This window comes from Dama dama, chromosome 22 (genome assembly GCF_033118175.1).
Source record: "Dama dama isolate Ldn47 chromosome 22, ASM3311817v1, whole genome shotgun sequence".
Lineage (NCBI taxonomy): Eukaryota > Metazoa > Chordata > Mammalia > Artiodactyla > Cervidae > Dama > Dama dama.
Window position 1 is genome coordinate 46,813,575 of NC_083702.1, and position 26,946 is coordinate 46,840,520.

Here is a 26,946-nt window from a genome sequence, read left to right on the forward strand (position 1 = left end):
AAGTCCTCTACAGCCCTTCTCCTTAAAGTTTGGTCCATGGACAGGACCCAGATGCCAAAGCAGAACCTTGGGCCCCACTCCACGCCTGCTGAATTTAATAAAATTCCCAGGTGATCTGTAGGCACATCGAGGTTTGAGATGTCCTGATCTATGAGTCCCTTAGACAGAGAGAGGGAAAAAAAGCAAGACGTGATAAAATATACCCACACAACTATGACAGCTTTTTAAATAGAGGTTTTCTGCTTAAAAGTCCCCAAAAGCATGTGCCATCATCTTTTATTTCAGGACTTCAGTTTCTTTACCAATGTTTGGTTTTTTTTTTGCTTCTATTGAGGGTCTTGTGATCCGTTAGCTTGAGGTCCCCTTATCTTTATGGGGGCTATGATCTCAGGAGAAAAACTTACTCTATGCTTTATTTATTTATTTATTTTAACCCAAGTGTATTTTATTAAGACGCAAATTGTACAAAAATATCTGGTATTTTATTTTACTTTGTCATCATCTGTATTACAAGTGATAATAAATTTTCCTATACTTCTCCCTTCCAAAAATTAAAAAAAAATTTTCCCTTTTAAAAAGTTAATTATTTTTCTCAAAAGCCTATCATCAAGGCCAGAAAGGAGATTCAGTCAGAAGCTCCCTAGAGTCTAAAACTGAGGAAAAACACTTTAATACTGAGGAAGGTCTTATTTATCACTGCCTCTAGATTTAATCTAAACTCAGTGGATAAAATAGCATATTAGGATTTTCCACAAAATTTATTCTTTATTCTCTTATTCTCTTATTTCAAGTGCACATTTGTAATGACCCACAGTAATAGTGTGGGGTGTTTTCCATTCCATCTTAAAACAATTCAAGGATAATGAATTAGTGCCTAAGTAAAGGAACATTTGTTACTCTTGTACTTTAAATTGGTCTCTTTAGCACTAATGTTTCCTTCCTGTCTTCAGAGGGGCTTTGGGTCCCCAGCTGAGCATTTTGTCATAAGGTGATCAGGGTGCTATATACCTGGCAAGGTTTTCCTCTAATGGATTTTCGCAGTCAGTGAGTGAATAAACTCTTTCTCCTAAAGACAATAGGATTCTCAATCTAGAATTAAATTTGTTCTCATTAGCTGGCTCTGAGGCTTTCAGTGGCAAGTTTTCTGGATGTTAATAATGCTATTTTGAGAATACCTGTACCTTACCTGCTTAATGAACACGATGATGGAAAAGCAAACTATTTTTCATTCCACTAAGAAAGACTTCATGCCCATTCCCTGTCTCATGTTTCAGTTTGAGACTTGCTTTGCTTTCTGTGAAATTATGTTCAAATCACACTTCTGTGGGTGTTAATTTGGTGGCTTTTGCAATGCTCTTTAATTCTTTAGCTAGCAAGTAGCTTGTTCCCTGCTTATCCCTGATGGAGGCTTTTTGTTTGGCTCAGGCATGTCTTTTGAATACTGGCTTCAGTGACAGAAGAGTATCACAAACGGTGTTTAAATTTACACCTGAAATGTATCTGGAAAGGACATCTGTTGTATCAGCAGATTATTTCTATAGTACTGGTTAATTAAAGGATAATCAGGCTTCTCCATATATGTGCAACCTGAGCACTGTTTGATTCTTGATCCTCATAAAAGACATCTTAACCTTATTTACTGGGAAGATGTGGGAAATATATTATGTGACAGCTAAGAATTTGGAAGCCCTGAAAATGTGATTGCTAGATATTAAAGTCTAGGAAAAATTGGGGGAAACTTTATGTGTGGTCAGGCTGATATTCAGTTGTTTTGAAAAATAAAACATTATTTGTTAAAATATTGAAATACTTCCACATTGGCTGTTAAGTGTTTCCAGAGGTAAGCTCCCCCTTCCCCCACCATTCCTGCTATACCCTGCCTCACCACCCCAGCAGCCACTGGCTTCCCCTCAAAGAACCCCCACCTCCCTCCCACCTCTACAATTTCACCATTAAATCCACTAAAGATTTAACACCTGGCCTTCCAGGTGCTTCTGATCTCGAGGAGATAGCAGTGAGCAATGACTCGGAGTGAGATCTTAGTTCCCTGCCCAGGCATTGAACCTGGATAGCCTGGGTGAAAAAACCAGAAATCCTAGCCACTAGACCAGCAAGGGTCAGAGGTGAGAGGCAAAGTTTCCCTGGCTTTTGCTCCATTTGAAAGCAAAAATGTTTCAAGCAGGCAAAAACTGTAAAAACAAGTAAAAAGTTAATTATTAGAGACATAGCCTAACAAGTCAGAGAGGGCACAGAGAAACAGTTTATTGAAGACAGAAGCAAGGCAGAGATGCACCCCGGAAAGAAAAGGGTGTGGGTATCCTCCCTAATGGGGAGGAGAGCCCCAGCGAGGTGACCAATTACTTACATAGAGCACTTCTTCTGGGCCTGTGTTTCCCTTTGACCAGTTATCTCATTACTTTCACAACATCTGACTTGTCTTAGGTCCCTCCTTGGCATGCATGCACATCTTTTAGCCAAGAAGGATTCCAGCACAGAGGCCTATGGGAAGGTGGACAACATCCCTTACGGGTTGGCACCCTTCCCTTTTGACCCCTAAGGAGACTTTCTGCGCATGTGTAGTCAAGGAGGTCTCCTTGACCTGGAGGATGAGAAATACATGGTTTCTTTATCTTTTATTCAAGCAGGACTCAGCTCTTCCTTACTCCTGTCATCACCTTTATCTTGGAGTGTCTGTCCACAGGGGACAGTTTTCAGCTGCTTAGCCTGGGGACTATCTATCTCCTGCCTCACTTCCAGGACTTTGGTTATTGCTAGTGCCCCTATGGCTAGCTGGCTTTCCATAAGTTGGCTGGTGGATGCTCTGCCGTATAGGTTGCTTAAAGTTTTTTCATGTCGCCCCTGTGAGGATTCATTCATCTTGCTACCTATCATTTGAACATTCAAAGCATTCAGAAAACAGCCCGACAATCTTAGAAGGGAGGTTCTCTTTGGAACAGTAAAAATAACTGAGTCAACTTAAAGTGGGTAAGACTATCTGGCCACTTTCATCTCAATGAATGCAATATTCCTTTTACTGTTGTATTTTTTGGAGGCAAGCAGAGTGGGGCACATATTCTTCACTCGTCAGTCAAAATGAGACTCTGGTCTTTTAAGACGTAATGCTCAATTTGCCTCCAAACTTTGCACCATGCTCCTACCCTGTTTTTAGATTCCAGTTTCATTAGTATCCAGAAAATAAGACCTGGAAAAACAGAGGTGAGAGCAGGTTTTTCTCCTTCCTCTTTGAGATGCTTTTAGGGCCCCCTAGTGGCTGTTTTGAAATAGGTTTCTTATGATTAGATCTCCTTGACCCTGATTTTTTTTTTTTTTTTTTGAAAAGAGACCTTTTTGAATCTCTCCTGTGACAGGTGCAATAACAGTGTGGAGATAAATAGATAACAGTCGGTTTAGAGGGCTCAATATTTTTTTCAATTCTCAGCTCTTAGCAAAAGCAGTGCAGATTCCTTAGAAATAACAGATATATCACCTTACCTATTCTATTCTGCATTCCTCATACTATATCATAGCTGAAATCCTTTGAAGACATTTATATCTGGTTTGTGTCAAAGGGCTATAATTCATAGGCAAGTACATCCTACTTTTGGAGATAAAGATATAGATACAGGTATAGCTAAAATCTCCCACTGGTGGGGAGAAGGAATTCTTCAAATGTGGGGTTTGACATGATATTAACTAACAGAAGGGTTCAGTTTGTGGAATAATTCAGTCTGGCAACATTCCTATCATTTACAGTATTAGATATTCCACTGACTTTAAAACACTGCAAAACTGAATTGACAGAGGAAAGCTTTTACATGTTTAAGGTGCTTACTGACTGATGCAAGTAATTTTTGTGAAAACCCTGAATAATGAATGTACCTTACTGACCAAGGTGACTATTATTCCCTCCCCTACCATGTTCATATTTTTCTTTCTAAAATCCGATCTCAAGAATTCACTACATTGGGGTAATTATAATGGAGATGTTTATTTCCCACATGCTTATCTTTTAGTTTCTGATGTTATTCTATTATTTCCCCCTTTGCTTGTAAATTTCAGGTCTCTCCTTTGTCAGTCACATTACTCTTATTCATATGCTAATATAACAATGTATTTTACACCACTAATGAATTGAAGCAAAGCAATGAATAAAAAGAAAGCCCAAATTCTTGCCTTAACTTTACCCGGTTCTGAGACGGAGGTTGGACTAGGGGGGAGTAGGAGGAAGCAAGGACAGTCGGCCGCAAAAAATAAAAACGATCCCCTTGTTTTCAGCGCGTTCTAGAACAGAGCTGCACGTCACAGGAAGAGAGGAGCAGCTTTCGAGCTAAAAGGCTTGGCATTAAACTTTGACACTTTAATGGCCTCTAAGGATATTAGATAATATTTTAGCATTTAATGTTCTCCGACACGGTAATGGCATCAAAACCAGATAAGATCTCCTATCCCTGCAAATGTGCAGGGTCAGATTCGTCCCCGCGGAGATAAGACAGCAGGACCCCAGCTTCGTAGTTAACTTATCCCGAAGCTCCTTCGCCGGGACCGCTGCCGTGCAAACACTACTTTCTATTTGCATTCTCCTCGGCTCGGTGGCCACAGAGATTAGGTAAACTGCGCTCCGGAGCTGGGCAAGAGCGGGTGGTGGAGGTGCTCGCGGCGTAAATTGGGGTGGGTGGGTTGGGGAGTCGTTGCTAAAAGAGGCTGGAAAGAAGGGAGCGGGTGGGGGGAAGGGTCCTGGCGATGACTCGGGTTACTGAGGCAGCAGTCAGCTCCGGAGCGGAGCGAGGGACCAACCTCCAGAGCCCTTGGGTTCCCAGTCTGACCTCTAGAGAATGTGGTCAGCGCGGCAGCCCGAGCTCGGCGTCCTTTGCTGACGCTCCCACTCCCTTCCCCACCCTTGCACTTTCTCTTTTTGCTTCCTTTCCCTGCCTCTTCCAAGGACTAGGGTGGGCTTTCCGCTGCTATCTCTGAAACCCAGGCTAAAAGAGCGCCGCGCGGAGGCGAGGCAGAGACCCGCTGCCCACCCGGCGGGGGAGAGGTGGGGACCCTGGGGGGAAGGGGACCCCAGAAGCCCTGGGACCGAGCTGAGGAAAAACCCAGGAGCTGGATCGCGCGCCGGAGCTCCGGACTCCCAGAGTTGTCCATCCTTCTCCCTGTCTGCTTTCTCCGTCTCTGGGTTTTCTCTCCGGGCCTCCCCGTTCCAGCCACCCTCACCGGCCCCCCCGGCCCCCAACCCCCGGCCTAGTCGATTTCACCCTTTCTTTCATATAGAGAAGTCTCGGCGACCCACGCTGGTCTTTAGGATTGGGCGACTGGAAGTCCATTCAATGGGATCCTGCGCTCGGGATTCTTGTGCCGAGAGGGAAAGAGCAAGAATGAAATCAGAACAGGGAGGAGGCGTGTTGTGCTTGCTTAGGGTGTGTGTGTAGCGTTGGGGGGGGGGGGGGGGCAAAGAAATGCAGTTTCCCCAAAGAATAGGGAGCCTTGGACCGGATTTTTGAATACGTAGCTCCAAATGATGCTGTCAAAGCCCTTCAACGTGGCTTCTCGCAGCCTCAGCCTGTCCCATATCCTGCCCACCTTCGAGAAGAGCGGCGACACAAGAAGTGGAGGCGGGGAAACTTCCTACTTCCCACGACGGCTGCTTTGTACAAGCAGGCGTGGACAGGCTGCACGGCCTTGCGAGCTTGCAACAAGAGTCTCTACGGCAGCAGCTGCGGACCCGTCCCGCTTCCCTTCCCCCTCTTTCCGCGAGGCTCGCCAAGCCCGAGGCGGCCGGGAGCGGCCCGGCTGGGGAGGGAGAAGGGCGGGGAGCTCCCAGCTTGCACCCTTTCAGCCCGGCCCGGGCCAGAATCCCGGCTCCGGGTGTTGCTTCCGCCTGAGTGCGAGAGAGCAGAAGAAGTAGAAGGGAGGAGCCTCGTCCGGGGGCGGAGCCTCGGCGAGGGGCGGCCGCTCGGTCCGAGAGGCTGAGGCGCCTGCGATTGGCCGGCTCCGCCGTCACGGGGTGGAGGCGGGCGCCGAGGCGGGCCCTGGCCCCGCCCCCGCTCGGAGCCCGGCCGGGGCTGGAGGTCCCCCCCAGCTGCACAGACATGACACAGACACACAGTCACTGCAGCTGCTGAGCGAGCCCGGCGCCCTGGGCACGCGGCGGTGGGGCCAGCCCGGACCTCGGACCCCAGCGCTCGCCCGACTGCACCCCCGCCGGGCCCCGCGAGGCGGCCCCCGTCTGGTCCGGCGCGCGAGGCGGGGATCGCGCGCCGGCTCCGGCCAGCGGCGCCCGGCTGCCTGCGGCGGCTGCAGCGACCGCCCAGCTCCGAGTGCCGGGCGCTCGGGGAAGCCGGCGCGTTTCGGAGGCGGCGGCGGCGGCCGAGGCCGGCGAGCGCTCCCGGAGGCAGCGGGGCCGCCCGCCTCGGCTCCCCGCACCCACTGCTCTGCGCCCCGCCTCCGCTCCGGTGACCTTCCCGGGGCGCCTCCCCCGGCCCCGCGCCCCCCGGCCCCGCGCCCCAGGCCGGGGCGAGGCCCTCTCCAGCGTCTCCTTACCGCGGAGCCGCGGGCGGGCGGCGCAGGCCCGGGGGGAGGGGGCGCCGCGGCCGGTTGCAGCCCCCTCGCCGCCGCGCTCTCGGTGCCCGGCCCGGCCGGACTGCCGCCGCTCCGCCGCCGCGCGAGAGCCCGGGCGCCCGAAGCTGGGGGCGCGGTTGCGCTCGCCCGGCCGGGCTGGGAGCGGGCAGGCCCTGCCCTGAAGGGGCGAAGCGGCTCCGGGGAGCGCGGGAGGTGGAGCCGGCCCCGGCGGCCGCCCCGCGTCTCTCCCCAGCGCCACCTCCCCGGACCCAGCCCGAGGCAGACCCAGGCCCCATCCCATGCGGGGCGCCCCCGGCTCGGAAGAGTCCGGGGGGCAGGGAGCAGCTCCAGGCAGCAGTGTCCAAGGGAGAGGAAGAAGAAACGGTGCTCAGCTCGGGCGGCCGGGACCCTCCCCGCCGCCTTCAGAGGCGGGGGCTGCCCCGAAGTCTGCGTTTGGCACCGCCGCTCGAACTCGGGCAGCGCCTGCTGGGACCCCGACCCGGAACCCCTGCGCCTCGTAGGCGGCGGCGCAGCCGAGCCACACGGCTCTTCCGCGGTCTCCCTCTGCCCAGCGGCAGTCACGGCCAAGGTAGGAACTCCGGGGGTGCGAGAGAGCCAGCGCGGGGGCTCCTTGGTGAGCGGCGCCGGACAAGTTCTCCCGACCTGTGGCTGGTACTCCCTCTGCTCAGGATGCTGGAGAAGAGGAAGGGAGGGAGGGAACACCCTCTGCCGCCTGGGCCCAGAGCCCTGGAGAGGCTGGAGTGAGAAGTCGCCGAGTTTCTGGAGTCCTCTAGGACTCATCCCCGGGCCTGCCCTGCTCCTAGGCTCTCGGGCTGCTAACTGGGAGCAAGGAGGAATTTCCCGTTAACACCGGGAGGTGTTGTCCCCTCCCCCTCCCCCATGCTGCTTGTTAGCTGTGAGCATCTGTGCTTTAGGGGAACCTGCTGTATTTGAAGCTGTCCCTTTGGGCGATCCCCACCTGCCTTTCCAGGCGTGATGCTGTGAAGAACTTTTCTTTGCTCCATGTTGCAGAGTCGAGGCCGATTTGTGGTGAGAGCCACAGACCGCGAGTCCCTCCATTGGACAGAGCGGTTTGGGTGACAATGGTAGCATCAGTATCACCCCTGTTAGACAAACCTGCTTGTAAGGGGTGGTCTCTGGGTAGCGATCCCGTCTTGTGAAAGTCATTGTTTCTGAAGGATGGAATGACTCCAAAGTTTGTGCATTCTTAAGTTGTTTTGGTGCCTTAGCACCTTCTTTGAAATTTTCCTCTTAAGGAACTTCAGTCCCAGCAAGCCTACCCTTGCCTGTGTGAAATTTACTGAACCTGTGAGCTTCCTTTGGAACGATCTGATTTTAAATGGGTCACCTAGGAGGGAGCAGATTGTCTCTCCTGCCCTGAATATGTCCCCCCGGGTGACCCTGTTAATGGGGATGGATTTTTTTTTTTTTGTCCCTGAACTGATGTACCTCAGTTGAGCAGGTTTTTGCCCATTTCTGAATCTGAATTTTGTCACTCAGTCCATTAAAATGATCCCCCGAGGGAGCAGGGTAGCAGTTTACACTCTGCCTGAATGTCACAGGAAGTTTTCCAGGGTCTTATGTAAGTGCCCCCAGAGTGGGCTCTGGTGCCAGCTTCCTTCTTGGGTGGGAGTGGGACTGGGGAAGGGGCACCAGGTGGGCATTCCTCTTCGCTAAAGGCAGGTGCCAACCCTTTTCGACACAGGTGAAAACCCAAAGTGCTTATTCACTCCCTGCCGGCAGTCACATCAGGTTAATTTTCCTCCTCACCTCTCCTGCCTCCTTCCTACCTCAGGAGTCAGCTTTGATAGACTTAAGATAAAGGAAGATTCTAAATTGGGACAGGAACACGTGGAGGTTTCTTCTCTCATCCCTCACAAATGGGTGACATGAATGAATTACTCGCGGGCATGGAGAGTCCTTGCTGAGGATTAAAAAAAAAAAAACTGGCTTGAAGGTTTCACACGTCTCTTAGTGTACCTTTATTTTTCAAGAGTGCTTTACACTTTAGTGAAAATTGCTTGCGGAGAACACACATTTATCGAGCCTGGCCCTGTTAATTCCATCCCGGGAAGAAAACTAATTGAAACAGAGAGGCAAAATTGTCCAGGTTTAGCTCTTAGTGGGTTTTTGAGAATGGTAGGGGAAGAAAATAAATCTCCCTAGTGGGATAGAGAGGTTTTTAAAGAAAGGATGGTATTGCTCTGGGATAAGTGGAGGTTGCTAGCAAGTATGGCTAACACTGAATGAAGTGTGCTGGGTTGGGGGTTAACTTTTTGACATGGGATAATGCAGATTCCTTTGCCTTTTTAAAACATAGCTTAGATGGGCCTCAGGAATGAAATGCAAGGTTTTTCCATATCATTGCAGGTCCCAGGAGTGCTTCCACCTCTTGGGAAGGAAGCGAAGGTTTCCTGTGGTTCTGGGATCCTGAGTCGTGCTTGAAAGTTGATGCAGGAGTGCCTCCATCCTTCCGCTCCGTACAGTGGCAGGACACTAGGGGGGACTAGTTTTCTATTCCATCACCGATGAAGAAAACACCAGGACCTGTGTTACAGAAGGCTATGGTTTATCTTGAAAGCTCAGGAATCCAAGTTTTTGGTACCCAGTACGTGCTTGCACTAATGAGTGGATTCTGAATGCTTAAGCAGTAGGCCTGCTTACATCTAAAGTGTCATTTGGGCAATGACAGGTGATCTGCAAAGTACTGTGTGAGACTCTGAAAAGACTCAGTGATAATCTAAGTATGTGAGGGCTATAAGTTTTGGGGAGACAGAACCTCCTGCAAACTCTCTCCTTGGGCATTTCCCTGGGGGGTTGTAATCTTAACTCCCCCTTTTGGTTTTTTGAGCTGTACATCTTCTGCTGTCTTCATGAAAACATGCCACCTTCATTCTAGTTGGTGTCTAAATTGACTCCATTAAAGCTTAAAGTTTCTCACTGTCATTCCCTTAAAAGTACATGCCTTGTATTTATACAGATGTAACTTAACGGTTGGCAGCGTGGTTGCGCGCTCATCCCAGGTTCTGTGCACTTTTAACAGTATTAAATCATTAGTGTCTAGGTGTTATGCAGCAGAAATGGAAGATAATTCTATTTCAGCTGAAGAACAAAGCTGCCTGGCCCAGGCCTACCCATCGTGGCCAAGTCTTATCAAAACTGACTCCAGAGATGGGCAGACAGGAAAGGTTGGAGAAAGAGTCCAAGAAGAGACTGCCCAGCTCGGAATACTGGCACAAAGAGAGGCAGATGTTGCCAAGATTTAGGAGTTACTGGATTCTTAAAGACCCAGCACAGCATCAAGAATCAGACTCAGCCTTTGGGTCTGTGAAGCTGCTGGAGTCGCTTCCCAGAATTTTGGAGTCTAGTAGGTTGTATTTGTGATCCTTTACCCGTATGTAGAGTGCATATTTAAGTAGTTTGAGGAGAGCTACTGATGAGACCTAGGGGAAATGGTCAGCATAAAACTGTATTTCTGCTATCAAAGGCTTTGTAGATTGATTCTCCTAAGCACAGTATAGCCAGGGGGTAAGAGATAAGAACAGGAAAATACTTTTAAATTTTCCATTGAGAGTCAGCTAGTGAAAACTGGTCTTGGGGAAGGTGTGTCCTATGATCTTAAGGCATGAACGAAGTCTTGTGACTTTCAAGGAATCCACGTGGCAGAAGTTGAGTAAGAAATTGATGCATGATTTGGACCTCCTTTAGGGTCCAAGAATAAGGTGAAGGTGTGTTTGCAGCCAGAGCTTCTCAGAGTGGGTGCACACAGGGTCAGGGATGTAAGTCTCAGGGGACTAAGAACTCCAGGTCATGCCCTCACCCCCGGCCCTTGGCACCCTTGGTGATTCAGCCATCTCCCAGGATCTGCTAGTCTTGATGAGGCTTTGAACCGCTGCTCCACAGCATCTGACAGTGAGAGGCACTCAGGTCCTCTGTTCCTCCCTGACCCTGCTGCCATTCGGAGAGCAGGAGGCAGCAGCCAGGAAAGCTAAGGCTTGGAAGTGAAAGTCACCAAGTTGTGTCCAACTCCTTGCGACCCCATGGGCTGTAGCCTGCCAGGCTCCTCTATCCATGGAATTCTCCACTCAAGAATACTGGAGTGGGTAGCCATTCCCTTCTCCAGGGGATCTTCTTGAGTGTATTCCAGGAGGCTTTTCTTCTTTTAACTCAGCAGATGATAACAGAACATCTGTCATGTGACAGATGCCATGCTCTGTGTGGAGGCTACCGAGGGTCCACAATTAGTTTATTGTCTTCTGGGGGCAGGCAGACATTGAACCATTACAATGAGGTATTCTAGAGTACAGGTTTGTTCGAAGAATGAGCTTGAGTTTGCCAGGATAGTAGAATGGGACAGAATCCCAGGCAGAAAGAACAGCATGGAAACCTTAAAATATGTAGTGTGAATGGAGAACAGTCAGTAGTGTGGCTGGAAGATAGGATGTTCTGGAAGAGGAAAGCTTGGTGTTACTTAGCAGGGAAATAATTTAACAGGATTCCTGGTTTCATGCTCTGTGTATTCAAGCTGTGGCAAGAATGATTGCTGGATAAGGTCCAAGAGTACCAGTTGATTATCCCACATTGTTATTAAAAGCAGAAAAGGACAGTTTCTTTTTTTGTTCTTTATCCTACATATAGCATTTTGCCTGTTCTTAAAAAAAAACAAAACTATTAGCAATACAAATAAAGAAAAGGTCCCTTATCAACCATAAGTCTGTCCTCCTGTGTACATGAATTACATCTGCGGCTTTCATTAGGTGATTATGCGGCAGTGGGAGAAATGATGGTGTTACTTGACAAATGATACAGCGAGGGGGACAGATTCTTCCCTATGAGCGCGAATTCCATTTTGTCAGATTTGCTTCTGGGTAGAGTTGTGGCTGCATTTAACACTCAGAAAGCTTCTTGTGTTCGAATCATCTCAGTTCTGGCCTCAACTTTCTTTGCTGTTGGAAAAGGAAGAGTTTTGTAGTCTTGAGGATGGGCGTGTATGTGCCTATGACTGTTTTGTGGGATGAAAAACCTGAAGCGAGGAACAGAGGCATCCATCTTCCTAGATGGCACTAGTGGTAAAGAACCCTCCTGCCAATGCAGGAGACATAAGAAATGTGGGTTTGATCCTTAGGTCGGGAAGATCCCCTGGAGAAGGACATGGCAGCCCACTCCAGGATTCTTGCCTGGAGAATCCCATGGAGGATTCCAGGATCCCAGAGGAGCCTGGTCAGCTACAGTCCATGGGGTCGCAAAGAGTCGGATGTGACTGAAGCGACTTGGCACACACACACTGGCCAGAGGACATTAGAGAGAATGGAAAACCACAGTTGCAGCAGCGATCCCCAGGGTGCAATATATTTAGTTTTCCCAAAACAGTAGCCAGGATGAAAGTGAAGGTAGAAGTCTCTCTCTGTCTCTGTCTGTGTATGTGTGTGTTGTCTCTGTCATCCTTCCCTGAGATCAGTTGAGTTGACTGGGAGGCAGCGTAGTTTAGGTAAAATCTGGAGATCTGGGTTCACATCTTGCTTCAACTTATGCTGATTTGCACTTCATGGCAAATAGATGGGAAAACAATGGAAACAGTGAGAGACTTTATTTTCATGGGCTCCAAAATCACTGCAGATGGTGACTGCAGTCATGAAATTAAAGGATGCTTGCTCCTTGGAAGAAAGGCTGTGATGAACCTAGACAACATATCAAAAAGCAGAGACATTACTTTGCCAACAAAGGTCCGTCTAGTCAAAGCTTTGGTTTTTCCAGTGGTCATGTATGGACGTGAGAGTTGGACTATAAAGAAAGCTGAGCGCTGAAGAATTGATGCTTCTAAACTGTGGTGTTGGAGAAGACTCTTGAGAGTCCCTTGGACTGCAAGGAGATCAAACTAGTCAATCCTAAAGGAAATCAGTCCTGAATATTCATTGGAAGGACTGATGCTGAAGTTGAAGCTTCAGTACTTTGGTCACGTGATATGAAGAAGTGACTCATTGGAAAAGACCCTGATGCTGGGAAAGATTGAGGGCAGGAGGAGAGGGGGTTGACAGAGGTGAAGATGGTTGGATGGCATCACCTACTCGATGGACTTGAATTTGAGCAAGCTCCGGGAGTTGGTGATGGACCAGGGAGGCCTGGTGTGCTGCAGTCCATGGGGTCGCAAAGAGTCAGACACGACTAAGTGACTGAACTGAACTGATGCTGCCTTACTGTGTGACCTTAGACTGTGTATTGACTTATCCGGGCGGCTTTGGCTGCTGTCTCCATACTTCCGTGAGTTTTTTGTCTTGTAACTAGGAATGCAGAGGCCAGAGAAAGGGTTCGTCTAAGTTAGTGGCAAAGCTCAGACTCCTTAGGTTCTCTAGCTTTCTAGCTCTAAAATGGGAAGAGACCTGACCAGTTCAAAGGTGTACCCTACGTTGAATTATCAAATCACTACAAGCATACAGTGATGAAGAAAAGAACCACAAAACCTTTGCTGTGTTGGTTGTAGATTCCATAGAATTGTAGACTGCATTAGAATTTCTCTGATATGTTAGGCCATTAATATGCAGCTGGGCTTGCTTGCTAAGTTTTTCTATATTATGGAAACCCGTGGGTTTGGAAGTGTTATCTATTCTTTGAGAACTACATGAGGATGATGCACTTTGTGATAAAAAGCGATGCTGAAAATTGTAATTGTTTCCAAATTAAGTAGATAAAAGCTGAGTTGACCCTGTGGCATTTTGCAAAGCCTGGACTCTAACATGAAAAGGAGAATCTTCTCATTTCGCCTGGGAGGTTACTTTGTAGGGGAGCTGTAGGGTGAGTGTGAAGGGAGGAATTTTGGGAGGAAAAACAAATGCAGTAAAGCAGTTGTGTCGAAGTAGAAGTCAGGAAAATTGCAAACCAACTAAACTTTAAGCCTCCAAATTTGTGTTGCTAGAAAGAAGCTTCCTCACCACTCTGGTTCTGATGCTCCCCTGGGTAGAAAGGGCTGTGCTTATTGGAAAGGGGAGATTAGAAGTAAGTGCAATTGTAAATATAAGGTTTGTGGCATTATTATTTCAATATTGAAGCTAAGTGTAGGAATCGCCTGTTTTTAGGAGAATTGGGAGAATTTTTCACTCTTTAACTGTTTATTTTGTAATTGTAGCTAAGCATAGGAATGCCTTGTTTTAGGAGAATTTGGCTTATAAATCTGATTTTTAGAAGCAGATAATTCAAAGGAAGTAATTGGAGTACAAAAGTATTTTTATTTTACAAAAAGGATTCATAGCAAACCTCTTTTTAATAGTTCCTTTATTGTATTTCAAGTTATTTGAGTAACACAATCATGATGGACGCTTTTGAGAGCCTTGCCTGATATAGGAAAACCAAGGATTTTTCAAATATAAACTTTTCAAGGAATAGAACTATCATATGACCCAGCAATCCCATTACTGGGCATATACCCTGAGAAAACCATTAATTGAAAGAGATACATGTATCCCAATGTTCATTGTAGCACTTTTTACAATAGCTAGGACATGTCCATCGACAGATGAATGGATACAGAAATTGTGGTACACGTTTACAACGAAATATTACTCAGCTATAAAAAACATTTTCAAGTCAGTCCTAATGAGGTACATGAACCTAGAGCCTATTATACAAAGTAAAGTAAATCAGAAAGACAAGTATTGTATATTAGTGCATGCATATGGAATCTAGAAAGATGGTACTGATGAACCCATGTGCAGGGCAGCAGTGGAGATGCAGACATAGAGAACAGACTTGTGGGCCCAGAAGGGGAAGAAGAGAATGGGACAAATTGAGAGGATAGCATGGTAACACATCCATTACCATTTGTAACATAGATAGCCAGTGGGAATGTGCTATATAACACAGGGGACTCAGGGCTTCCCTCGTGGCTCAGATGGTGAAGAAGCCACCTGCAGTGTGGGAGACCTGGGTTCGATCCCTGGGTTGGGAAGATACCCTGGAGGGGGGCGTGTCATCCCATTCCAGTATTCTTGCCTGGAGAATCCCAGTGTACAGAGGAGCCTGACCGGTGACAGTCCATGGGGTCGCAAAGAGCTGGACATGACTGAGTGTCTAAGCACAGCGCAGGGAGCTCAACTCAAGTCTGTAACGACCTAGAGGGGTGGAATGGGGGTGGAGATGGGGAGCGGGGCTCCAGGGGAGGGGACCTGAATGTATACCTGTGGCTGATTCGTGTTGATGTGTGGCAGAGGCCAACACAGTATTGTAGAGCAAGTGTCCTCTGATAATTGTATTTTGTTCCCTATTTCTCAGTATTGTATGGGTATAATCTTTGGTGATTATTAGTTAACTCACAAACAAAACAAAACACCTACTTCAGTATTCTAGCAAATAACACCAGCTTCTCCTGCCACTGACTGCATATTGTTACTTTGCTTGCCTATGTACTGGGGCCAGTTTATCAATGTAGCCACCATTCCTCCTGGCAATTTCAGTCATAACTTCATAACTATCCATCTGCATGAGTTCCTCAACCACTCTCATGTTCTATGTCTTAGGACATACTAGGAACAGAAGTGGTTTAAAAAGTAAATTGGGTTAGAGTTTCCATAGGCTTCTGCGTTTTCCTAGTTGGAGAGAAGTGGAATTAATTTTGTTCCACCGAAGTATACAGTCGAGGCGATATGCATGAGACATTTACAAAAAAAATCGAAATCGTGCTCACTCGCTGGCTCCTTTTTCCCTGCCCTGAAATATCTAGGGCTTTTGGTTTTTATTTTTTTTTCCCTTTATCTCTTGTGAAAGTTTCCAAAAAAGAATTGGTTCTAGGAATGAAAGAAAATGGAAGGCGCTTAAGGCTCCAGAGGTAATTTTGGGCAACCTGGAGTGGTAGATAATCACAGGCTGGGGTGAGAATGGGATGTGCAGCTTCATCCATACTTTTAGCTTCTCGTGTCACATTATGGGACCACGCTTTGGATGGGCAGCAAATGCAGATGGAGATGGAACCTGGGCTGCTGGATGGGGCCTGCTGTTAACAGAGCCCTTTATTTTGACATCCCCAGGCCAGTTGGGAAGAAAGGACTTTCACTGATCTTTCCAGCTCTACATGGTAGCATGAGAATTTAGGGGGATTTACAACAGAACTTAGTCATGCGGGGATGCCATTCTTACTCTTTTTTTTTTTAATTTAAATTCAGTAGCGAATCATGGACTCTTCAGTGTTACTCTGTGGTAAGGGACTGCCTTGGTGCGTTAGACACATGTTTGTTATTATTGAGGTTAACATTTTTGTGGCTAACTGGGAACCATCCCCTCCTGGCTTTTGTTTCCAGAACAGTTGCATAGATCTTTAATCTGCCAACACTATTTGTGTATCAGCCTCCTTGACTGATGCCAGCTCTCCTCCGGGAAGGGAATGGTATTTCGTGGCTGCCTGAGGAGCCAAGACAGGCTGAGTGATTCCCAGGGCGGGGCTTCTCTCGCCTGCAGGCGTGGCGCTGGTCACTTAGTGGGTCTGCAGTGAATAAACAGTTGTGTCCACACAGAGTGATTTGCTGTCTGAGTTGTGCTTCCAGCTTCAGAGCAGAGATGATGGGGAGAGAGAGCTGAGTGGGTACTGGTGGACTCACAGACATGCGCTCCTTGAGGTCTCTGTCGAAAGCTGTTATCTTAAAAATGTGAGGGATATTTCAGATTAGCAAAATGAATTCTCTTAGGAGTTCATTGTTGTGGTTCAGACACTGACGACTTTATAAAAAGGCAGGGGAAATCCTGGAATGCGGCGTGGGTCTCCTTTCCTCTGAGTTTCTAGGGACTGTGACTTCTCTGGCCTGGGAGGAGTGGACAGGCTCGGATACTGATTCACACGTGCAGGTCAGGTTGCCTTGAAAAGCATCTTAAATAGAGCACACCTTCGGACGGATGGTGGATGATGACCTTCCTGTCGATGAATGTGGACAGACTTAGATGTGGATGCGGCCAGGGCTCCCGCATTTGGAGGGTGAAATGGACCTGAGTGAACAGAGGGGGTACTCAGGTGCTCGGCGTCCAGTAGAAAGGACTTTCTTTGGTATCTTGGCATCTTCTCCGCCTTCTCTGTTGGCATAGTTCCTTCCTGCCCAGGCTTGGCAGTACCTTGTAAGTACTCACGGATTCCTTCTCGGTGGACATCTGAGCTGTGATGTTGAGACACCGCCGGGGCTGCAGCTGACCCTTGAACCCACTTGACCTTCATTTCACAGTCGGGAAACTAAGGCTGGGGAGGTCAAGAGAATGGTCCAGAGGGGAGGCAGGAGGGGACCCTGGGTGTCTGCCCTCTGCTCTTTCCTCCAGCACATTCAGCTCCTGTCTATTCCACATTTCTTGTGTGCTGCTTTTGTGCCAGCCACTCTTACATTTGTTCATTTTATGTCACTTCATCCTTAACGATAACCCTATGAGGTAAGTGGTCTTACTCTCCCATTTTCCCGTTGTGGAAGCTGAGGTTTGCCCAGATCACACAGTCACGGAGCAGGGAGCCAGGATCCAACCATAGCTGTCCCAACTCCTCTGTCTGCTGTCTCCATACTGACCTGGCTTCTAATCAGAATTTCTCCTTCCTACCCACAGGCCCTCTACCCTTTCTGTCTCCTGAGGTCATCGGTCAGCATCTCCTTAGCTAGGGTTCATTCATCAGCCACCATTCACGAAACTCCTGCTCTGTGAGGCCTCTGTTTGACATTAGGAACATGGAAATGAGCTCACCTGCTTGCATCCTCTAGTAGCCTTGTCTTGGTGAGGGCGGTCGATGTGATGAAAGCATGGATGGAGGGCAGTGGGCATGGGGTCTTGGGTAGCATTTTGCTGGAGGGAGTCAGAGAAGGAGAGAGTTTCTATCTGGGTCTTAGTGACTAGGAGCTGAAAGGACAGAGTGAGAGGGGGCATCACCTAAAACACCCCAAAATGTGCTTGTCCTCTTCTCCTTGGCATTGTCAATCTCTGTCTGCTTTTCTTATTTTCTTCCTTCTATGTCAGTGCTTTGAAGCACTGAGACTGGCTTACACTCATCCGGCTCCTCTCCTAGCACTTAGGAATCCTTCAAGAAACATTTATTAAATTACATTGAAAGCCTTCTGTCCTTGCCCTCAGGCAACATAGTTGGAGTGATTGGGGAAAAAAACATGTGTGAGAAGTTAACCGCAGAAGATGCAAATGAACTGTTCCGAGCAGCAGCAGCGGCAATGTGGCAGTGCAGGGAAACGTGGTGGATTATTGGAGCCGAAAGTTGATGGGAAATCAGAAGTCAGAGTTTACTTTAGCTGTTTCAACTCAACTAAGGTAGGATTTGACTTGGGTCCTTGGACACAGGATAATTAAAATTTGAATGGAAGAATTAAACGGAGGTAGAGGGGCCGGCTTAGGCTGATGAATGCACACATAGACATTCTGGGGTTGTGAAGTAAGTCAACTTGGGTTTCCATTAATGAGGAACTGGAGATGAAATTGGCAAGCTAGACTGAGGCTGTGGGCTTTTGGAAGGCTTCTGATCGGGAAGATGGTGTATGTATGCAAAGCTCTGTTTTAGGAAGCTGAACCCAGTGGCAGTATTGAGGCCAGACTGGGGTGGGGAGAGATGGCAGCCGGGAGGTTACCGAGTAGGCTTTTGTACTAGTTCGGATATGAAGTTCTAAAGGCCACTGGGTTAGAACCAGTCCAGGTGGGTGGAAACAGAGGGATTCGTCAGAATTTTCCTCTGGTCCCACTCACTGAAGTCCGAGATGATTTTCATTACCCACTGGAAAGCAGTCTCCTTGGGATGAAGTCTGTGGCAGTAGCAGCAGTTCTTAGTGGTACTTTCTCCCTTGTCTGGGCTGGGCGTGAGGATGGGTTTGGGGTAAAAATGAACTCTTGGACCCTGTCTTATTGGGGGCTTGTTCAAATGAGCCCTTGATGATAGAATAACCTTTTTCCTAGTCTTGGATGACTCCCGACGAGAGGGGGAATGTAGAAAAATTTTCTTTTCCTTGTGAGTGGTTCCTAAAGCAACTCTGGAGGGATGAGTGTGAAATAATTGGAACTCTGACATCTGGGCTCCGGGTCCAGCTTGAAAGTGAAGCTGGGTCGTGCTCTGTGTGACTGGTGGTGTGTCTCTGCCGAAGAGGACCCCGCTGTGAGAGATCACACACTTTTCAGAATTGTGCAATTAGCCATGATGGGTAACAGAATTTTTCAAATAGGATAGTCCAATGCCTTACAGAGAGTCTTTATTTTGAATCTTTAAAAAGAACGAGGGCTTTTCTAGAATGTTCTATGTATTTATCCTCACTGACTCACTCTCAGCCACTGGAAAACATCCAGCTTTCTTATCAGGACGCACAAAGCTTGTTGTGAACTGGCCCCTGCCTTTCTCTGCAGTCTCATCTCCCCCTGCTACCACCGCCCCAGTCCCTAGCTTATTATTTTTCTTTCTTACTGTTTGGTGTGTGTGCATTAAGTCACTTCAGTCGTGTCCAACTCTTTGTGACCCTATGGGCTGTAGCCCGCCAGGCTCCTCTGTCCATGGGATTCTCCAGGCATGACTACTAGAGTGGCTTGGCATCCCCTACTCCAGGGGATCTTCCCGACTTAGGGATAAAACCCGTGTCTCTTTATGTCTCCTGCATTGGCAGACAGGTTCTTGACCGCTAGCGCCACCTGGGAAGCCCTCACTGTCTACTTGCCCTCAAACCTACCAAACTGTGCATCTCCCTCTCCTTCTGCCTGATAAGCTCTTTTCCCCTCTTTATCTGCTTGGGATACTTCTATTTTTCCTTCAAAACCCAGCTCAGGCAGTCTTTCCTTCAAGCTTCTCTTGACGCTGGGCGCTGAATTGCATCTGTCTTTGCACTGGCTTCTCCTGCTGTGCGTTCTGCGCCATGGTCCCGGTGCCTCCAGCTGGCTGGCCCTCCCGAGTGTAGGAGCGCTTCAGTACAGACAGCTTCTCACAGCTCTGGTTGGACCGTGTGCCAGGACCATGTTTTCTACCCAGTGAGTGGTGGATGGTGGTGGTGGTGATTTTGAATTTCATTGAATTTGCTGTCTGGGCATAATGGAAGAGTTTCTAGCTAAACCTTGACTATTCTCCTGTCCTGTAAGGGGATTCTCAAATCTAAAGAAGGTATACCCCCTTGCCAGTGACCAGATGCTGGTGGGTCATCCCTGGGGTCCCTTGATGCCTTCAAGGAATGTGGTGGAGGTGGAGGAAGAGATGGGGGTGAAGGAGGTGGAGGTGGAAGGGGGTGTGCCTTACCGTTTCTCCAGGTTAGACATGTCTTCACACCAGCCTTTACACCAGTAACAAGGGGGCGGGACGGCTGGAAGGCCCTTGGTCTATGTAATCTCCACGACTGTTGCCGCCACTCTCATCCCCATCCCTCTTCTACTTACTGCTTTTCCTGCTGTTTCCCTGCTACATTTTTCTGCTTTTTCCATTTTCTCAGATCTTCAGCCTCCTCATTCCTCTCCTCTTAGGCTTTTTAAGCCCTGATGGAGTCATCGTCAGGCAATCCAAAACACACCTTTTCTTCAAGTGTTTGATTGAAGGCCTTACCCTCAAGTGTTTCCTTTTTTCTGGCCACGGTGTCAGTCCCTCGATGCTCACAGAGGCTTGGATCACATTTTCCGTTTACTAGGCTTAATACCATTTCACATTCCTAGAGAACCAGTTGCAGAATTGAGATTGTAATTGATTGAGAAATTATCAGACAGTGAAGGGGAGTGGCTGGGGAGGCTTGGCTGAATTTGTGCAGAAGCCCAGCGCCTAAAGACTCTTCCCTGGATAAGCACGTGTTTATGTTGGAATATTTATTATTGCCTCTAGTATTTGTGAGGTCCATTTGGGTTTTTATTGCACTGCTCTTGTCAGCCAGGCATTGGTGCTGCCTGCATAGGTTTGCTCAGCGAATTACGGAGGAGTGATAGACAAACCCTGGGCTTATCAGAAGGGCCGTGTGGTCCAGGCACCACATTTTATGAACCTGCATGTGGCGTGGGCTCTGGTTACATGGTTCGGGAAGTCCTGCTGCTTTTCCAGCAGCGGTCTGACCTCATGCACACCCGGGGATGCTTTCTGTCTCTCGTTCTTTGTGCCAATTTCCTTTTCCTTCTGCTCAGGTTTATCCATGACTCCTGTTGAAATGGCATTTTTGAGCTCATTAAATCTGTTAATGCGTGTGTAATGCTCAGGACAGCAACTGGTACACAGAAAGCACTCTATACACATTAGCTGTTGTAATTGTTGTTTTTATTTAGAGTCTCTCCGTTGTGTCTCCCCCATCTCTCCCCCTTCTGGTGGTTGTACTTGGTGAAATGGGAGAAGAAACAGTTCCCAGGGATGAGGAGAGGGGCTACTGACTTTCTCTGTTCAGCCCTGTCCGGAGGTCTCAGAAAATCTGCCGAAGTCCAAAGGTGAAGGCAAACACTTGCCCGGTAATCACTCGAGGCCATTTTTTCAGGAGCTTTTGGTCCATCTTGCTACTGACTCTCACTGGGGGTTTGGGCTCCAACAGGTAAAGTGGATGAGAGCCAATAAAGCGTATAGGAAGGCACTCTTAAGGAAGTTGTCATGAGCGGTATTTAAAATAACGGTAACATGATAACAGGCGATCACCATGACAGCTCCCATTTATCAGATGCTTCTTATTCAGTTCTGAGATGTGCTTGACATGCATGGGACCTTGAGACCTTATAACCCTCCGAGCCATACAGGTTCGTGTTACAGATGAGGAAACTGAGGTGCCCAGAGGTTATTTGTCCATGTGATAAAGCCGGAGATGGGAACTCAGTTCTGGCTCTAGAACAGTTCCCTTGTAATCGCTGGTCCATGATCCACTAGCCCAGGTATCTTGACACTGGATTATACAGACCCCTGGGGATACATGAAGCCTTTCATGGAGTATGACAGGTGTGGGTAGTTTTAAGGGGAGTCAATATTCAGAATTTTGACCTCACGTGGACGCTTTCTTGAAATTGATTGGACTGACACCACCATTTCCACCTCGCCTTTCATAGCCCTTTGTCTCCATTTTATAAAGCCACATCTCTTGTCCAGCACTAATCTTACTGACGTATGTTGCTCTGAGTACAAAGTCCTTAAGGGGCACTGAATAAAGGAACTGTTTGAAATTGGTGTGTGGGAACCTTCTAAATAAGCAAGGCACTTCTGCAAGGCTGCCTCTTCCTCCTTTTTTTACCTGTTTAAACTTGGTGCTAAAAACAAGGCATTTGGGTCCCTTTCTTATACCAAGGAATGCTACAAAATTTTCAGATCTTAAAAAATAACTTGCTTTTAAATCTTTAAAAATGAATGATAGGTATCAGATTTAGATTCCATTTAAAAATATGATGTGAAAGTTTTATTTTAAAATGTTTGTGTTTACCATATGCTCACAATTCTGTTCTTAGAAGGTACTCAGTTTATAATGAAAACGTTAGACAGTAGCCTAAAAATAGGCAAGGTTTTCAAATCTCAGAATTCAAAAAAAGCTTGAAGATCACTGTACTATACTTCTTCCTAAGATACTGCAGTTCAGAGGGGACAGTTCTAAAGTTGTTTTCTGCCACAGACCCTTAAACACTAGTGTGTTTTTTTGTTTTTTTTTTTCCCTCATAGAATTTTAGCAACATCAGTGTCTTCCCAGGTAGCTCAGCTGGTAAAGAATTTGCTTGGAATGCAGGAGACCCTGGGGTTCGATTCCTGGGTCGGGAAGATCCCCTGGAGAAGGGATAGGCTACCCACTCCAGTATTCTTGGGCTTCCCTGGTGGCTCAGATGGTAAAGAATCTGCCTGCAGTGCGAGAGACCTGAGTTCGATCCCTGGATTAGAAAGATTCCCTGGGGGAGGGCATGGCAACCCACTCTAGTATTCTTGCCTGGAGAATCCGCATGGACAGAGGAGCCTGGCGGGCTGCAGTCCATGAGGTTGCAAAGAGTCAGACAAGACTGAGTGACTGAGCACCGTGCTCCTTCACTTTACTCCTGATTATGTTGTTGTTGTTCAGTCATGTCTGACTCTTTGAGACCCCACGGACTGCAGCACTCCAGACTCCCCTGTCCTTTACTGTCTCCTGAAGTTTGCTCAGATTTATGCCCTTTAGGTCAGTGGTGCTAACCATCTCATCCTGGTTAAGCACCCTTCAAATTATACAGAATTTCAGTAAAATGTAATCATACTTTGAATTTTGATGAAACTTTTAAGTATGTAACTAGACGTGTGATCTTGTATACCAGAGTGGTTAGTGATGCAGCCAGGACTGTTTCAGGCATCAGTGATAGAAACCCTATTCACACTGATGTTAAAGAAAGAGAAATGGACTTTGTCTGCTTCAGTAACTAGATTCTAAAAGGCACCTTCAGGTAGTGCTGGATCCAGGTCCTCAAACTTCATTGTCAGGTCCTTGCTCTGTCTCTTGACTCTGCTCTCTTCTTTGCTGGCATCATTCCCAGGCAGAATGTCCCCATGGGATGGCAGGGATGGTCCTCAGGAACCCCAGGCTTACATCCTATCCATCTCAGCGTCACAGAAGAGAGCGTCTTTTCCCAATAGATGTGATGGAAGTCTTCACTGTGAGCTGATTGGAAGGGCCAAGATCACATCCTTGAACCTGATCGGGAGAGATGGGATCCTTCCTATTTGAATTGCTTGGAGAGAGGAGACAAGGTGGTTCTGAAGGAGAAGCTGAGCAAACAGAAAACCCCAACATGTTTGTAGGAATATTAACCCAAAGACCTTGAAGATCAAGTGAACTACAGGTGTCTTCTCTAAAACCCTTTCACTCTCCTGGGCATGCGTCTTCCCTTCCACGCATTACCAGCCAACACTTGTACTGTTGTGACACCCATCTGCCCATCGACAAAATGACATTAGTGATACCGTCTGTTCCCTGCATTGGTAATCTCAAGACTTTTAAGGCAGTGCCAAAAATCCTTGACTTAATGTATTTTGTGATTTTTTTTTTTAAGCTATTAGTTATGCAATTAAAAAAAAAATTAAAAATCATGGAACTCCATCTGTGTTAGTTTGCTAGGCTGCCATAGCAAAGTACCAGGGACTGGGTGGCCTAAACAAAAGAATTTTGCTTTCTCACAGCTCAAGAGGCTAGAAGTCCCCAGATCAAGTTGTCGGCCACATTGTTTGTCCCGAGGCCCCTCTCCTCGGTTACGAGACAGCCAACTTCTCCCTGTGTCTTCACATGGTGTTCCCTATGTGTATATCTGACAGATAGTCATACTGGGCTAGGGCCCATGACCTCATTTAACCATCATCCTCTCTTTAAAGACCTTTTCTCAAAATGCAGTCACATTCTGAGGTCCTGGGTGTTAAGGTTTCAGCATATGAATTTGTGGGGGATTCCATTCAGTCCACAACATACCTGTTATTTTAACTCTGTGCATGGCTTATATTTTGAAAAATGAATGCACACACCTTTTAAAAAATCCAAATTAGTGACAGGTTCACCTGTACAAATGCAAGCTAACAATTTTAAATCTGACACAGTTTGCTATTTGAGTATAGTTTCCTTTGAATAGGATCAGAGAGAAGACAGAGTAGAGATGACAACTGGTTGTGAGTTTGTCGAAGTTGCTTGGGGTCAGAGAGTGAGAATCTGGACCTTTCTCATCCTTAAGCTCAGGGCTGCCACTGTTATTGTCGTCACAACTTCCCTGATCTGGCGGGGAGCTCTCCTTGTGCCAGAGCTGGTGTGTGTTAGAGAGAATCCTGTCATCCTGCTTTTTATGTCTTAGGGAGCAAAGTTTGTACACGAGGGGTTTAATGAGTCACTTTGACCCAAGTCCCCGAAGGACCGTTATTGCATCAGAAATCGCTTTCCATTCACACTCAGGGCTCAGCCTCTTTAAATGCTGCAGATGACAAACTGGTCCATTATTCTCTTCTGCTAAGCAGTTGTCACTGTTCTCTTCCCGGCATTAATTATTGTTTTAATATGGCTTGTGTGTTCATTGTCTGGTCTGTCGATGTTTGTCATGGAACATCACAGGCAAAAGGATGTGGAGAGTAGGTAGCAGCTTGTCAAAATGGTAATCTTTTCATGTCAGAAACCAAAAAATCCCCCACCTGAATTTAGCTTGCCTACAATCCAGAAATTCCAAAGCTTCAATGCTTTGCAAAGCAGTTTGCTACAAGATGTGTTTGAAGTGCGCATTGTTACCCGGGAGGAGGATAAGGTTTTGAAAAACCCATCCACCTAGCATCACCCCTTCATATGCCAGTGTGGATGGTGGTGACTGATTTGGAGATTGACTCATTGAGAGTAAATCCCAGTCTTGGAGGGAACAGGACCCCGGAGCAAGAAGTTTTGACTGAACACAGTGTTATTCGATGGCTCATCTTGGATGAGGCACTTTCCTACATTGTATGGACTACGTATGACTGCTGTAACAAAGCACCACAAACTCAGGGGCTTAGAATAACACAAGTGTAAGGTTTCACAGTTCTGAAGGCTAGAATCCAAAATCAAGCTGTCCCCAGGTGTCAGCAGGCCCACCGTCTCTGTGTTGGCTTGGGGGGATAATCCTTTCTTGCCTCTTCTAACTTCTGGTGTTTGCTGACAGTCCTTGGCAATCCTGGGCTTTGAGATGCATCACTCAGGTCACATGACCATGTTCTCACGGTGTGTTTCCGCATCGTCTTCCCTCTGTGTGAGCCCCCGTGTTCAGATCTCCCCCTTTGAAAGGACGCTGATTATACTTGGTGGCTCCGTAGTAAAGAATCTGCCTGCAAAGCAGGAGACACAGGAGATGCAGGTTCTATCCCTGGATCCGCAAGATCCCCTGGAGGAAGAAATGGCCACCTACTCCAGTATTCTTACCTGGAAAAATCCCATGGACAGAGGAGCCTGGCGGGCTATAGTCCACGGGGTCGCAAGGACTCAGACATGACTGAGCGACTGAGCACCCATGCAATCATTCTGGATTAGGGCTCAGCTCAGTGACTTCATTTTAACTTCAATCCTCTGTAAAGACCTTCTTTCCAAATACAGTCACTCTCAGAGGCCCTGGTGGTATCTTTCTTGGGGAAACACAGTTTGACTCATAACTCCGTTCAACTCATAGCTCCGCAAGCTTTATTTTTCCTCCTCTAGGAAACGAGGTACACCTTCAGCCTAAGGTTCAAGCACAATCACAAGAGAAAGCACCCTAGGAAATGCAACCCCTGGGTGATGGCAGAACGCCCCATGGGACGCTAGATGGCTCTTGTTACTGCTGTGTGGTATCTAGTGAGTGTTTGGATCTGATGCTCATGACTTCCATTCTGTGCAGTTTTTCTATGGTAAGTCCTTCAGGGGTGCTGTGAATGTTTGACCCGGGCTGTGTGCTCAGTGGAAACTTGGAGCAACTTGCAAACTGGCAAGACTGGCAGAGGATGTGCCATCCCGAGGGTCGGACTGTGGCCCCGTATAGACTTTCTGACAGTTGCGTTGGCTGCTTCGTCCTGACTTGTCGTCCACTCACTGCTGCCTCGCAGGATTGTTTGTCTGTAAACCCCGAGATATCTGTCCCAACTCCTGAATCTTTCATGGAGAGCATGGGAGTGTATAGTAGTTTTATTGGTTTCTTTTCAAGAGTTGTGTTTTGGTATTCATAAGAGGTTCACTGGGGCAGAGGCTAAGCATGTTTCCAGAATACGTTTCTCTTTTGCCTGCTGCTAGTAACTTGCAGTGATAAGGAAAAAGCAACCCAACAAACAGGCCAAAAGCAACCCTTAAAGCCCTCACACTGACATTTAAAGGATTTGGTGTATCTAATTGCCTTTTACGTAAGGCACAGGCACGTATTGCTGTCTGAATATCTGTACATATAGGTGTTTTCTTTGAAATGCTCAAAGCTCTGCAGAAATCTCACTTTATTGGTTAGTTTTAGCTCTCTTCCCATTAGCTGGATCCAGGTGTTTTTTTAGAAGGGGCTACAGGTCCTGGGGGCCACTTGGCTCCATTTCGTTTCTTCACTCACTCATCCAGTGAACACACTTTCTTTGGTCATCCATACGTGCCAGGCACTGAGCTGGGCTCTGCAGTGGGGAGGAGAGCAAGGGCCCTGGCTGCATGGAGTGCTCACCCTGGTGGCCTGGTTCATTGTGACCAGGTTTGTTTATCTCCCAGATCTCCATCCTCTTTGCAGGCAAACTTACCTCCTCTGCCCCTGCCCCCTGCATTCTCGGCTAAAAGCTACCACATATCTAACTCCACTTGGTATTTATTGGGTTGTTACACCAAATTCTGCAAAGCCAGAGGCATCACCTGGTTAGAAGGAATCCTCTTTATTCTGCTCCCCAGAGGCCACTCAGTGGGCTTTGATGATCTGTAAAACCCAGCTCCAAATCTAACATGGGAGCTTGTAACTTATTTTTTGCCTTTGAGCTCTTTATAGAGTATTTTGAGA

General features: G+C 47.4%; 1 protein-coding gene across 2 annotated transcripts in view; it reads left to right on the plus strand.

The window, feature by feature from the left end:
• Nucleotides 1–6,725: 6,725 nt before the first annotated feature.
• The window catches only part of LARGE1 (LARGE xylosyl- and glucuronyltransferase 1), a 602,335-nt gene continuing 582,114 nt past the window's right edge, over nt 6,726–26,946 (plus strand). Inside the window, exon 1 of one of the 2 annotated variants that reach the window (XM_061125420.1) lies at nt 6,726–7,147. The gene's annotated coding sequence lies outside the window, so the exon portion shown is untranslated. The remainder of the gene's footprint in view (nt 7,148–26,946) is intronic. The other variant, XM_061125415.1, reaches the window with a different exon arrangement.